Genomic DNA, 13,835 nt, shown 5'->3' with positions numbered 1-13,835 from the left:
TGGATTCACTCAGTGTACATAAGAAGGAATGTATGGATATGGTTGGGGAGCCCACACCGACATAGCTAAATGAGAAAGAGTCCTTTGCACATATACTGAATGGATTTGTATCTATTTACGACACTTTCAAATCTAGTTGGGATACTTATCTTGAGCTATTGGAGAAGGCATATCCATAAATTTTCAAATTTGTTAAGCTCCGGTAAGATATTATTGAGATATTCATTGTATAGTTTTGGATCTTTGACATTCTTTTGAAATTTTGATGACATTGATGTCAAAGGGGGAGTGATATAGATGTGAAAAAGAAAAGAGGAGTTTTATACATTAGGGGGAGACATGGAGTATTTTGCATTGATGAATATTTAGCTCAGGGGGTGCAAGCAGGATGACACCAACAGATGAAACCTTGACCATTTTTCACATGAGTGTTGCCATCAAAGCCAAAAGGGTAGATTGTTGGCAATTGACACTCAATTGGTTGGTTCCACTATGTTGTCATTAATGGCAACATGATATTTTGTCCGGGCTTCATGTTTTGGTTGTTGAAGGTTTAAGGCATAATCTTTTCAGTGTAGGACAATTAGTGGATAAGGGATTTCAATTACAGTTCAAGGATGGAAAATGCAAAATCATTAACAGATCTGGTTTGGAGATTGCAAATGGTACACAAACAAAAGGTAACATATTTCATTTGAATTCCAGTGAGAAAACATGTTTGATTACACAAATTGATGAGAGTTAGCTATGGCATAAAAGACTGTGTCATGTGAATTTTGATTGCATTATAAAGATCAATTCAACTAAGGCAGTTAGGGATATACCGATGATTATGAAGACCTATAATCCGATATGTAAAGAATGTCAAATAGGTAAATAGGTCAGAACCTCTTTTAGGATTATACAAGATAAATCTAATGATGTTCTTGATCTTATTCATACTGATTTGTGTGGCCTTGCTAGAGTTAAAAGTTTTTAAGGTGATAGATATTTCATGCTAATCATTGATGACTATTCTAGAATGATGTGGGTTAGTTTTCTAAAGGAAAAATCTGAGGCATTTGAAAAGTTTAAAATCTTTAAGGCTAAAGTGGAAACTGAGACAAGATTGAAGGTTAAATGTTTGAGGTTAGATCATGGTGGAGAATTCACATCCGATGAGTTTAATAACTTTTGTGAGAAGCATGGTATAAGAAGACAATTTTCTGCTCCCTGGACACCTCAGCAAAATGGAGTTGTGGAAAGGAAGAATGTAACTATCTTGGATGCTACTAAAATAATGATGATGGAAGTTAGTCTACCTCATATCTACTGGAGAGAAGCAGTGAGCACAATGATTTATACATTCAATGATACATATCAAAGGACAAACCGGTAAGACACCTTATGAATTATGGTTTGGCAATACACATACATATAAGTATTTCAGAATATTTGGTAGTAAATATTATATTAGGAGAGATGATATCATTGGAAAATTTGATTCTAGATGTGATGAAGGCATATAGATGTTATACCAAGAGATTGTAGAGAATTGTGGAGAGTGCTAATGTCAAAGTGGATGAGCTAAACATAAGTCAAATAAGAGTTTATGAGAAGGAACCGGTAGCACCTTTACCGGAACAGAGTGTTGAACTAGTTACTCCGACAATATCAGAAAATTCTACAGTAACTGAAGATCAAGGAAGAGGAACAGAGAGTCAGAGGACTCCTAGGTATGTGAGATTTAATCATTCAGAAGATCAAATCATTGGGGATAAGAACAATGGAGTAATGACAAAAATAAGACTGGCAACTAATGAGGTATGTTTAATTTCACAAGTTGAACCGGTATCAATATTTGAGGCATGTAAAGATGAATATTGGTTGAAAGCTATGGAAGAAGAATTAGATCAGATTGAGAAAAATAATACATGGACTTTGGTTCCCCGACCTAAAAATAAGAATGTTATTGGAACTAAATGGATTTTTAGGAATAAATTGAATGAGGATGGTCAAGTTATAAGGAATAAGGATAGATTTGTTTATAAAGGATATTCTCAGAAAGAAGGAATTTATTATGAAGAGACTTTTAGACCTGTAGCTAGGATTGAAGTTGTAAGACTATTTCTTGCCTATGCTGCTTATAAAAACTACAAGGTTTATCAGATGGATGTTACATGTGCATTTTTGAATGGGGATCTTGATGAGGAAATTTATATTGAGCAACCTAATGGTTTTTTACTATCAGACGATATAAACATGGTTTGCAGGTTAAGGAAATCTTTATATGGATTGAAACAAGCACCTAGAGCTTGGTATGCAAGGTTGGATATATATCTTTTGAAGCTTGGTTTTACTAAGGGCAATGCTGACAGTAATTTATATTATAAGATCACTAATGATGATATACTGATTATTGAAGTATTTGTTGGTGATATTATTTCTGGAGGTGAAGATAAGTTATGCTTAGAATTTTTTAAGAATATGGAGAAGGAATTGAGATGTCTATGATTTGTGAGATGAAATTTTTCTTAGGTTTGCAGATTACTCAGATTGATAAAGGTATTTTTATTTGTCAAACTAAGTATGGTAAGGAATTATTGAAGAAATTTGGTATGTGAGATTCTAAACCTGTAAGTACTCCTATGGTTACAAATGAGAAATTGACAAGAAAAGATGTTTCCACACCAGTAAATCCTACAAGATACAAAACTATGATTGGAGGTCTTCTTTATTTGACTCAGACTAGGCCTGGCATTATGAATATTGTTTGTATTGTTTCAAGATTTCAGAGTGATCCTAGAGAAAATCATGAGAGTGCGGTGAAAAATATTTTTAGATACTTGCAAGGTACATCAGAATATGGTTTGTGGCACCCTAAGGTTGATAACTTTACTTTATGTGCATATACAGATGCCGATTGGGCTGGAGATGTTGATGACCGAAAAATTACTTCTAGTGGAGCTTTCCTTTCTGGAAAGAAACTTGTTTCATGGATCAACAAGAAACAGTCATGTACTTCTTTATCTACTGCTGAAGCTAAGTATGTTGTTGCTGCTACTAACTATACACATGTTTTATGAATGAAGCAAATGTTGAAGGATATAAAGGTGGATTGTGATGCACCGGTAGTTATTCACTATGATAACTCTGCTGCTATTGATATATCAAAGAATCCGGTATTTCATTCTAAGACAAAGCACATATCTATCAAGTATAAATTTTTGAAGGAAAAGGTGGAAGCAAATGAAGTTAAATTGGTTTATGTGAACACTAAAGAGATGATTGCATACATTTTAACTAAACCTTTGCCCAAGGAATCATTTGAGTACCTGAGAGACAGATTGTGAGTTTCTGCCCCTCTGGAAGAGACTTGATTGATGCGGTTTGGCATCAGTCCGGTATGCATTATCAAAGATACTATTCATTTCGGTACTGATGTAGGGATGTTACTGCTCAGGGGGAGTAATCAGCTTTATGATTCAGTGGTTTATGTTTTTGCTTTAATATTTTTGTTAGATTTATGGCATTGATGTCAAAGGGGGAGTGGTATTGATGTGAAAAAGAAAAAGTAAAGGGGGGAGATATTGATAGAGAGATATATATGTATAATTCAGAGCTTTATAGAGATATTATTCATAGGGGGAGTTTGGTCTTTGTTTCAGAACCTCATTGCTATATCTTGGAGTGGGAGTTTGTTGGTTGTCTTCTATTGGGGGAGACTTGTTTGGTATTTCTTGGTACTTAGATGTTTTTCACATCTAGTGTTGCCATCAATTCCAAAGGGGGGAATTGTTGACCATTTGGAGGAATTGATGATGTGTTGCATTGTTGTTTTGTCATTGTTGCCAACACTAGCTGTTTGGATGTTTTACTGGCACCCTTTTGGTCCCGATAGGTTGAGTAGTTTTTGGTTGATTTGGATCTGACATGATCCGGTAGGCTCTAGTATAGTTTGGTTATGGAATTGGCTTATTCATGACACTCATGCTCATATTCAGTAAGTTGGTTTTGGTCTGGTGTTTGGATGCTATCCTATTTTCTTAGAAGCTTGGCTACTGGTTCCGGTGAGGGTTTCACCAACAGATCTTTTTGATGAAGATCTTTTATGAATTGCATAAGTGGCGTTGGTGCAGCTTTTGGTGGAGTTTTAGGATACTGATGGTGATCATGTTCAAGACTTGGTGGATGGAGATCATTTCTTTAGCATGTGGACCTATACTAGGTCCCGGTTGATCTATGTTATGGACCGACTTTAATGTAATTGTTGGCAATTGACACTCAATTGGTTGGTTTCACTATGTTGTCATTGATGGCAATGCGATATTTCATTTCGGCTTCATGTTTTGGTTCAGTTGTGTATCGACAGGCACTACATCAACATCGACACTGATAGATAGAAAGATTTCTTTGGTTACCAACAATGTAGGCCGACATGGTTTAAAATATGATTATCGGTATTGGAGGCCAGCATCTCTTGGATCTGGCATCGACAATTATTTTTGATATTCATGTATTTGTCCTCTCATTTGCATAAGTTGAAGTTGTAAGTTGGTCAAGTTGGATAAAATTGCGATCAAGCGTTCAAGAGAATTCAAGCATTCCTTTTCCAGCATTGAGCATTCTCAAGTCTCCCTTCAAGGCTAGGTATTGCATTCAAGTAAAGGATTCAACTATTGAAGAGGAGATTGATTCTAACCTTCAATTCCACACAAGCATTTCTACCAACATTTCTATCAGAACCTCCCTTGAGGTGATTTACATTTCACTCTTTCATTTACATCTACTTGCAAGTAATTTCTTTCATTGCTTGGTTAATTCCAAAACTGGGGTTTGACCTAAAGGAAAACCCCCAATCCCAACCCATTTTCCTCTCTTTTTTGTGTGTAGGTTGCAGGTGTGCAACTATACTTTTGGATTTGGGCTCCATTTGCAGAGGTGGAAAAACCCTTTTCTTTTCATGGATTTTTTGGAGGACCGTGTACATTCCCGCCACAGTCTTGATAACTTTTCCTCAAATTCATAGGGTGGCTTCATCTTGACATATTACTGCCAGATCCAGGTGCACAACTTCATCCCATATTCCAATCTCAATTTATAATCAGTTCTTCGTCACTTTTGCACTACATAATTGAATCAATTCCTTTCCATTTCAAATTGGAAGAGAGGATTAGCTTATCATTTCCATTTCACTGAGAATTATATCTTCTTCTTTAAAGGTTGAATTTAGTGAATTCTCCTCTCCTCTTAAAATGTAATTAGGTGGAAAGTGTTTGAAGGGAAATCCGTAGTGAAACTATCATCTCTCCTTGAAGAGAAGGGGTAGTTTTCCTCTTGATCTCTCATTCACACATTGGTCCCATTAAATTTTGGCGAACCCAATGTCTTTCATGCTTTCATTTGAACAAAATTGCATATTTTTCATTTGCAAGTTTCAAATTTTTGCAAACTTAGTGGTTAAATCATTAAAAACCTTAGTTTTAAAATTAAAATTGAACTTGTGATTTGTAAAAATTGCTTGTGGTTATCTTAGATCTGAAAATTATTTTGTTTATCAAATTCAATTTCCTCATTGTCTTGTTCAATTTGCAAATCAGATTTACAAAATTAAGAGGTTACTTGTTAAAACCCTAATTTTCAAAATTCATTTTGAACTTGTGCAAAAATTGGATTTCCATTTAATTTTCAGATTTTTGATTGTTCTGAGAATTGTTTTCATTTTTACAATTCAAATTTTCAATTTCCCTCCTTTTTCCCAAAATTAAAATTTCAAATTTAAGTGGTTAGGTCATAAAACCCTAATTTTCAAATCTAATTGGATTTTGTACCAATTTCAATCAATTTCATTCCAATTCAGATTTCTAAACATTTTCCAAGGTGTCCTTATCCATTAGGTTTGACATTCTTTCAAATTTGCAATTCAATTCCTCTTTTTCTTAAAAACCCTAATAGGGTCCTATTTTTACATTTGAACCTTCATTTTTCCCATCTATAGGTTGTAAAATTTGTCAATTTTTTAGGGTTAGCTTTGAAATCATTGTAATATTCATCCCTGAAAATTCAAAAAAAGTTGGTCAGACCATGTGCGTTCCCGCCACGGTCCTCGACTTTTTTCCTGAAATTTTGGGAGGCTGTTATGACTGTATTTAATAGCACAAATCCAGAAGATTGGCTAATTTTGTTGATTTTTGATCCCTCTAGAATCAAAAATACCTCCAAAATTCAACATTTCAAATTTCAAGAATTTTTTTAAAATTAAGAGGTTAATTATAGTCTGCCCTGATTTTAAAATTAAGTGGTATTCCCTTGCGCCCTAATTTTAAAATTCCAATTTGCTTTCATTTTTAAAAAATTGTGTCATCCTCTTCCTCCAACAAAGTTCAAATTGCGTAATCATTATTTTCTTAAATTTTGCATTACGTAATTTTGTAAGCTTTGTTCCATAATTCAAAATTCAAATTTTCCCTCTAGTGCATGAGTTTTACCACTATTAGTCCTACCTATACAATCCTCGTTAGATGAAGCATTAGAATTAAGGCTTCCCACGGTTTAATTACCGAGGAGATGGAGCCTAATTTAGGTGACTTCTTTAATGAGGATCATGCTAATTATTCCCATCCTAATCATGTGCCTATTCACCACATTGATGAATCCCAAGATGAAGAAGAAGTTTTAACTAGGGTTTCTATAGATCAACTTTCCACATTGGACAATCAATTTGATAACTTTCAACAATGGATGTCCCAAGAATACTTTAATAGTGAAGCTCTTCCATTAATTGAAGGGCATAAACGCATGATTCAAAGAGATAAGAATGAAATTGATATATTGCGTGGCATTGCACATATTGTTGATTCTAATGTCATGCCTATCAAGAGTTGTGTCGAAACCCTAGGTTATTCACAACCTTCAACTCAAGAGTTGTGTCGAAACCCTAGGTTATTCACAACCTTCAACACAAGTAAATCCTTCACTTCCTTTGACTACTCTTATGACTAGTATTTCTACTTTTACCTCCAACATCATGGCTACTTCAACTCAAAATTTCCTTCCTACAACCATTGGTCATGGGCGCAATCCCTCTTCTACATTTAATCCTCCATATTTACCTATGTCTTCCATAAGTATTCTTATTATTCCTCAACCAATCAATGTGACACAAGGGGGAAATTCCTTCAACAACTTTGTTCCTCCTTTAAGTGTCCCTTTTCCTACCCAATCATCACCTATGCCTACTTATCATAATTTCCCACCACCTCATTCTCAGTCAATGCCTTTTTTCAATAAAATCACACCACCTTCTCCATCAACTATGTCTAACATCAATTCTTGTACCGAAGTGACAATTAACAATCTTATTCAAACCGTGTCTTCCTTACAACTACAAATTACTTCTATGAGTCAATCCAAGTTTAGTGTGCCCACCTTTGATGTTGTGAGTCCACTTTCTCTTGATATTGTTAAATTCGTGCCACCTAAACATGTTGAGATCCCTCAATTATAACTCTATAATGGAAAAGGTGATCCTCTCACGCATGTCAAAACATTTCAAACCTTGTGTACCGATTTTGCCTATGATCACAGATTGCTTGCAAAATTGTTTACAAGAACACTAAGAGATAAGGCTTTACAATGGTATTGCTCTTTGCCTTCTTATTCTATCACTTCCATTCAACAATTGGTAAATGCTTTCATCCAACAGTTTCAAAACAATATTGGTCCTAAAATCACTTGGATCGATTTAATGCATTGTAAACAAGGTGTTAAAGAAAAAATGTATGATTTCATTGGTAGATATAAGAATTTGTGTGCTCAAATTTCTTTTCATGTACGTGATAATGATATTCAAAGAATTTTATTTCTAATTTACAAAAAGATATCAGGGAAAAACTTCTTTTGTGTGAGTTTACTTCCTTTCTGCAGTTGTGCACACCACTCCACAATTATCAACTGGCTATCAGTCAAATGGAGCAATCCACTCCTATGGCTCCAAGTGATAAGGGGGAGAGTGTTCAACAACCATTTGCAAACTTCAAACCAACAAAAAGCTTCATCAAGTTCAATGATACAATCAACAACCACAATGTGAATGCTACAATAGGTGTGCCTTCTATTTCTAAATTTTTCCAGAGAGAAAGACAATTTAGCTCTTTGAATGAATCTTTACATAGTATTATGTCTCAATTGTTGCACAAAAATGTTATCAAACTTCCTCCTATAAAACTAGTTGATCCTTCTAAACTTGCATCCCCTTATTTTGATAACAATTCATTTTGTCAATTTCATCATCAGCCTGGTCATGATACTGAGAAATTTTTTACATTGAAGAATAAGATTCAAGATTTAATTGATAACAATACTATATCTATGGCAGGTGTGAATGATAAAGGGAATAAATCAGTAGCTCCTCCTAATCAAAATCTTAAGATTTTCACTGATCCCTTGCCTTCTCATACCTCTAACGTTATTGAGATTATGCCTAATTATTTCTCTTCTGAGGAATTCACCTCTATGGCTCCGAACTTGGTAAATAGTTTTGTTTGATTTAGCTGAATGTGCCAGTCCTTTCCAGCTTCATTGACTATTTTCTTCAAGATTTTCAAGATAGTTTTGTTTGATGCCTCAGCTTGACCATTACCTTGTGGATAGTATGGAGTAGAGAACCTATGTTGGATATGGAACTGTTCACATAGCTCTTTCACATCTTGATTTTTGAATGGTCTTCCATTATCAGTGATAATGGTCATAGGAACTCCATAGCGATAGATTATATAATTCAAGATGAATGATGATATTTGTTTTCCTGTTACTGTTGTTAAAGGAATTGCTTCAATCCACTTAGTAAAATATTCAGTAGAAATCAGAATAAACTTATGTTCGTTAGAAGATGAGGGATTGATCTTTCCTACCAAATCAAGGCCCCATTGTGAAAATGGCCATGATCCCGTCATAGGATATAACTCTTGTGCTAGAGCATGAATGAGATTTCCATGGATCTGACATTGTTTACATTTTCTAGCATAGGTGAATGAATCTCTTTCCATATTAGGGCAAAAGTAACCCATACGAATAAGTTTCTTAGCCAATGTTAAACCACTTGAGTGTGTACCACAAATACTTGCATGAATGTCATTAAGAACTCTCTCAGATTCATCTTTCACAAGACATCTCAACAATGTACCATCTAGACTATGCCTATATAGTATATCAGCAATAATGGTATAGCGAGAGGACTGAAGCATAAAGTTTCTTCTTTGATTACAAGATAATTCAAGAGGAAGGATATGATCTTTCAAATATTGGTAGGTATGACCGTATAAGGATTGATTAGTTCCTGATATATGGAAAATTCGATAGGTATGCTAGGATTAGAAGGTAGGGGTTAAGATATCTTCCATGAGAAATTTGTAACACTGTTGATTCTCTTTATTTTGTAAGAGAGATGCTATTGTAGCCATTGCATCTGCTTCTTTATTCTCATTTCTGGGAATCTGGGTGAATGTGATTTCTTTAAAGTGTCCTTTAGACTCCTCCACTAGTTGTTTGTATGGCATAAGCTTATCATCCTTTGTTTGATATTCATAATTTATTTGATTAATGATAAGTTGTGAATCACCATAGACATGTAGTTCTTTGACATTCCATTCAATGGCCATTTTAAGCCCTATAGCCAATGCTTCATACTCTACAGTATTATTGGTGCATGGAAATCGCAGTTTATATGATTTTAGAATTGTGTGTCCTTGACGTGTGATGAAAAATATTCATGTGCCTGATCCATATTGAGTATAAGAACCATCAAAGTACAATTCCCAAAATTTTGTACTCACTGTCAAGATATCTCCATCAGGAAATTCAATGTGCAAAAGGCATGTCATTTTGTAAAGGTGTATGACTTGTCCCTTGATAGCTTTCCGGTCAACATATTCTATGTCAAATTCACTCAGTATCATAACCCATTTGGCTAGTCTCCCTGTCAATGTTGACTTGCTCAACAAATATTTGAGAGGATATATCTTTGCTATTAGTTTCACAGAATGAATCAACATATAATTTCATAGCTTCTGAGTTGCAAATACAACTGCTAGACATATCTGTTCAATTGAGGAATAATTTAATTCATAGCCAACAAGTATTCTGCTGATATAATAAACTACTCTTTCTTTTCCTTCATCATCATGTTGAGCTAGGAGAGCGCCTAATGATACACTTGTTGTAGAGACATAGAGTACCAATGGTTTCCCTTTGGCTGGCGATATCAGTACTGGAAGACTCATAAGATATTCTCTTATTTGCAAAAAAGCTTCTTCACATTTTAGATCCCATTTGAATGGAACATTTTTATGTAGAAAATGGGTAAATGGAAGACATCTATCGACCAACTGAGAAACAAATCTCCTGATTGATTGCAACCTTCCTTGGAAAGATCATAATTGACTTATGTTCCTGGGTGACTCCATCTCCATGATAGGTTTTGATGAATACTAAGAGGGGGGGGGGGGGTGAATTAGTATACCAAAAAATACTATACTTAAACACTTTAATAGTCTAGCAGTAAACCGGTAAAATAGTTTAGCAAACAAACCAGTTAACACACATGCAAACCAAATAGAAAATAATGCATTCACCCATAGAAGTACAATCACCATAACACAAGAGATTTTGACATGGAAACCCAAATGAGAAAAACAACGGTGAGATGAAACTCACAAGTAACTATTTGCAGAATAGTAACTAGACCGGTTAAGGTCATACAATGTTCTTTACCAGAACAGATCTTGTTAGGAATCTCAATCTCTGTTAGGAGATAAGTCCGATTAAAGACTACCTTGTGAGAGGATTTCAGATCCATAGATGTGAACCACCTTGTTAGAGGATTTACAAAGGCTTTTCTGGGCCTACCCGGTTAAGGGTTTCTAACTTGTCAAAGATGTGAGTAATCAACAAGTGAATGATCTAGCAAATGGCATAGTCTGCTTGATTAGATCCATTGTAGCTCATAGCTAATTCATTTCAGCATTACTTCAATCTTCAATAACTCCTTACTCTGTTTACAACTCACAGACTTGATCTTCTCAGTTAAGATCGCACATTCAAAAGGTTTTCTTTCAACCACTACAAAACCTAACAGCTATACTCACATGCTCTCTTTTTCAAAACCCTATACATGATGTCCTTAAAAGGAATCTGAATTCATGTCGGTCCAATAGGATTTCATTACAAGTTCTTAGGTTCATTGTATCTAGACACATTTGATAACACAACACAAAAACACCGTCAAAGTGTCGGTGGATGGTAACTCATCACAAAAATATACCAGTTGGTAACTCATCATAGAGTATTACCAGTTTGTCCAACTTTCCAATTACCGGTTGGTGACTTAGAGTAATACCGGTTTAATGGATTACCGGTTGACAAAAATTGAAGACTGGAAAAAAGATAACTGCTGCTTATGGCTCCTTTGCTCTGCTTCACTTGAGATCCTTAAACCGCTTGATCTCTCCATGCCACTTGGGTCTTTATACCGCTTGAGATCGGTAAACACTTTCTGCATAACAACAGTAGTCTAAAGACTACAACATGATACCAGTTTGGAACAATTACCGGTTTAGCATAATTCATACATTCTCAAAGTGATCTCATAGCAAGTGTGTGTCCATCAATGACAATCACAACATAATCATCAAAATGCAAACAATCTCCCCCTTTGGCATTGATGGCAACACTTAGGAAAAAATTTGACATCTAAGTGTTTTACAACAAAATTATGCGATAAGTAAAATTACTCCCCCTAAGCATATACACTATCCCTTTTGCAGAAAATACAATGTATACTACTTCCTTACTGAGATAAATATGAAAGTATGCAAAGCATGCATCAAAATTTTAAATACAAAATACTAATCCCCCTTTGCCAACAATGACAAAGTACAGTTGAAAAAACAAACTCTTGTTCCATTAGCATTAAAAACTGATTTAAAAAGTTTATGACAATAAAGAGTGAAACTTGTCAAAAATTGATTTAAAATCCTACATAAATGTCTTCATGGATAAATACCATGATTCAAGCAATGAGTTAGCAACTTCATTCTCTGTTTGCATCTGATAAACCTGCTCCTCCATGGCATCCATGGTACTAATCTCTTGAGTAACTGTTAGGGCATCTATATTGAGGTAGCATTTCTGGAGAATTTGCAGTCTTGGCAGTAGGACCAATTGAAGTTCTTGCAAATTATGTGTCTGGTTGCTTATCTCTGCCTCTAGTCTTGAAACTGAAGTTGAAACCGGTGAGCAGTTTGTCCATACGTGGAGAAGGAATCATATGGCATCTTGAAGGTGCTAATAAATGACTGCATATCAGACTGCAGTTTGTCCTTCTGAGTGAGCACATCATCATAGAATAAATGAGGTTGACAAATCTTGCTGAGTAGTAGATTACCCTCATCCATTGCATCTCTGATGTCCTTTTGTGCCTTCTAAAGTTCTGATCAAAGCTCATTCAACTTCTTCACCAAGGCAATGTTCAGAGCCTTTTCATGCTCCTTTTTGGCATTTGTTTCTACAACTTCTTCTAGGATTTGGACCTAGTCTTCCACAACTGTACATAGAAGCTTTAATTGGGCAAGTGAGGAATTGGTACTGGGGAGGTTTGTACCGGGTATCAAATTGGTGAGTGTTTCCACCGTAGTTTGGATAACATCTTCCTCCTTTTCCTCCTTAGAGCATCCTTTTTCCTCCTTAGAGCAGTTTGGATGACATAATGATCATAACTTGGCGTAGAATAGGTACTGTCATAGATTAAATGTTTTTGAGAATTGTCTTTCTCAAGCGTTTCCAAATTAGTCTTAACAAAATTAATATTAGCATTTTGTAGTTCACACTCAAGTGGTTCTTCAACTGACGTTTGTCCCTTAAATGAATGGATTATATCCACGCGCACATCTTTGATACTACAAATTCCTTCTTGATTGATCTCATTTGTATTTAGAAGTTGACATATTTGTGCACATGGTAAAGTGGATTCTTCTAATAGATTTTGTCTCCTTTCAAACTCAACTTCTTCTGGACTAATAGTCAATCCAACTTGACTATCTCTTAGTTCTTCTATGGTTTTTCCATTTCTGACTTTTGTTTGCACTTCTTGTGGCATTGCTTCTCTGTCTTTGTCATTCCCTTTTCTTTTTGCATACGCCTTTTTTCTCTGAATTCTGAGTTTCTCTTGTCTTATTTCTAACTTCGTCTTTTGTTTTGCAATAGACAAGTCTTCTTTCGTGATAGCTGCTTGATCTTCATTGTGTTCCTTACTTGATGTAGTGGATAAGGCATCTAGACTCCATTCATATTCATTAGAATCTGTCTCTGAATCCTAATCTAAGATTACTCCACTATACCATACTGGAATGTCATATGGTGCAAAAAGTTCTCTAATTTCTGTCATCTCTATATTTACTGCTTTTGGAATATCTTGTTCAGATTTTGCCTTTGTTTGTATTTTTAGAACTTATTGACAAGATTTTTCTTCACCTTGGATGATAATCTCCTCCTCTTTCTTTTCATGTTCTTCTTGCTTCTTTTGTTTATTGGTTACTGTTTCGGCCGCTTAATGTAGCTTTTCTTGCCAATTTTCTTCTTTAGAAACTGATTTCTTTCTCCATTTTCGTTGTTGATGATTATGTTGCTTTTGATTAGACTTTAGATATCCCAGCCCAGATTTATCTTATGTGGATTGTGAGTGCAGACAAATAGGTTTTGAAATACCTTGATGTTGCTTACCAATTGGTCCTTTCCCTCCATATCCCATCTTTTGCATGATTTCATATCCTTTGCCATATTGTTTTATGGGAATATTGACT

Source organism: Cryptomeria japonica, chromosome 10, assembly GCF_030272615.1.
Source record: "Cryptomeria japonica chromosome 10, Sugi_1.0, whole genome shotgun sequence".
NCBI classification, from domain to species: Eukaryota; Viridiplantae; Streptophyta; class Pinopsida; order Cupressales; family Cupressaceae; genus Cryptomeria; species Cryptomeria japonica.
Note: the sequence above shows the minus strand (reverse complement) of the source record.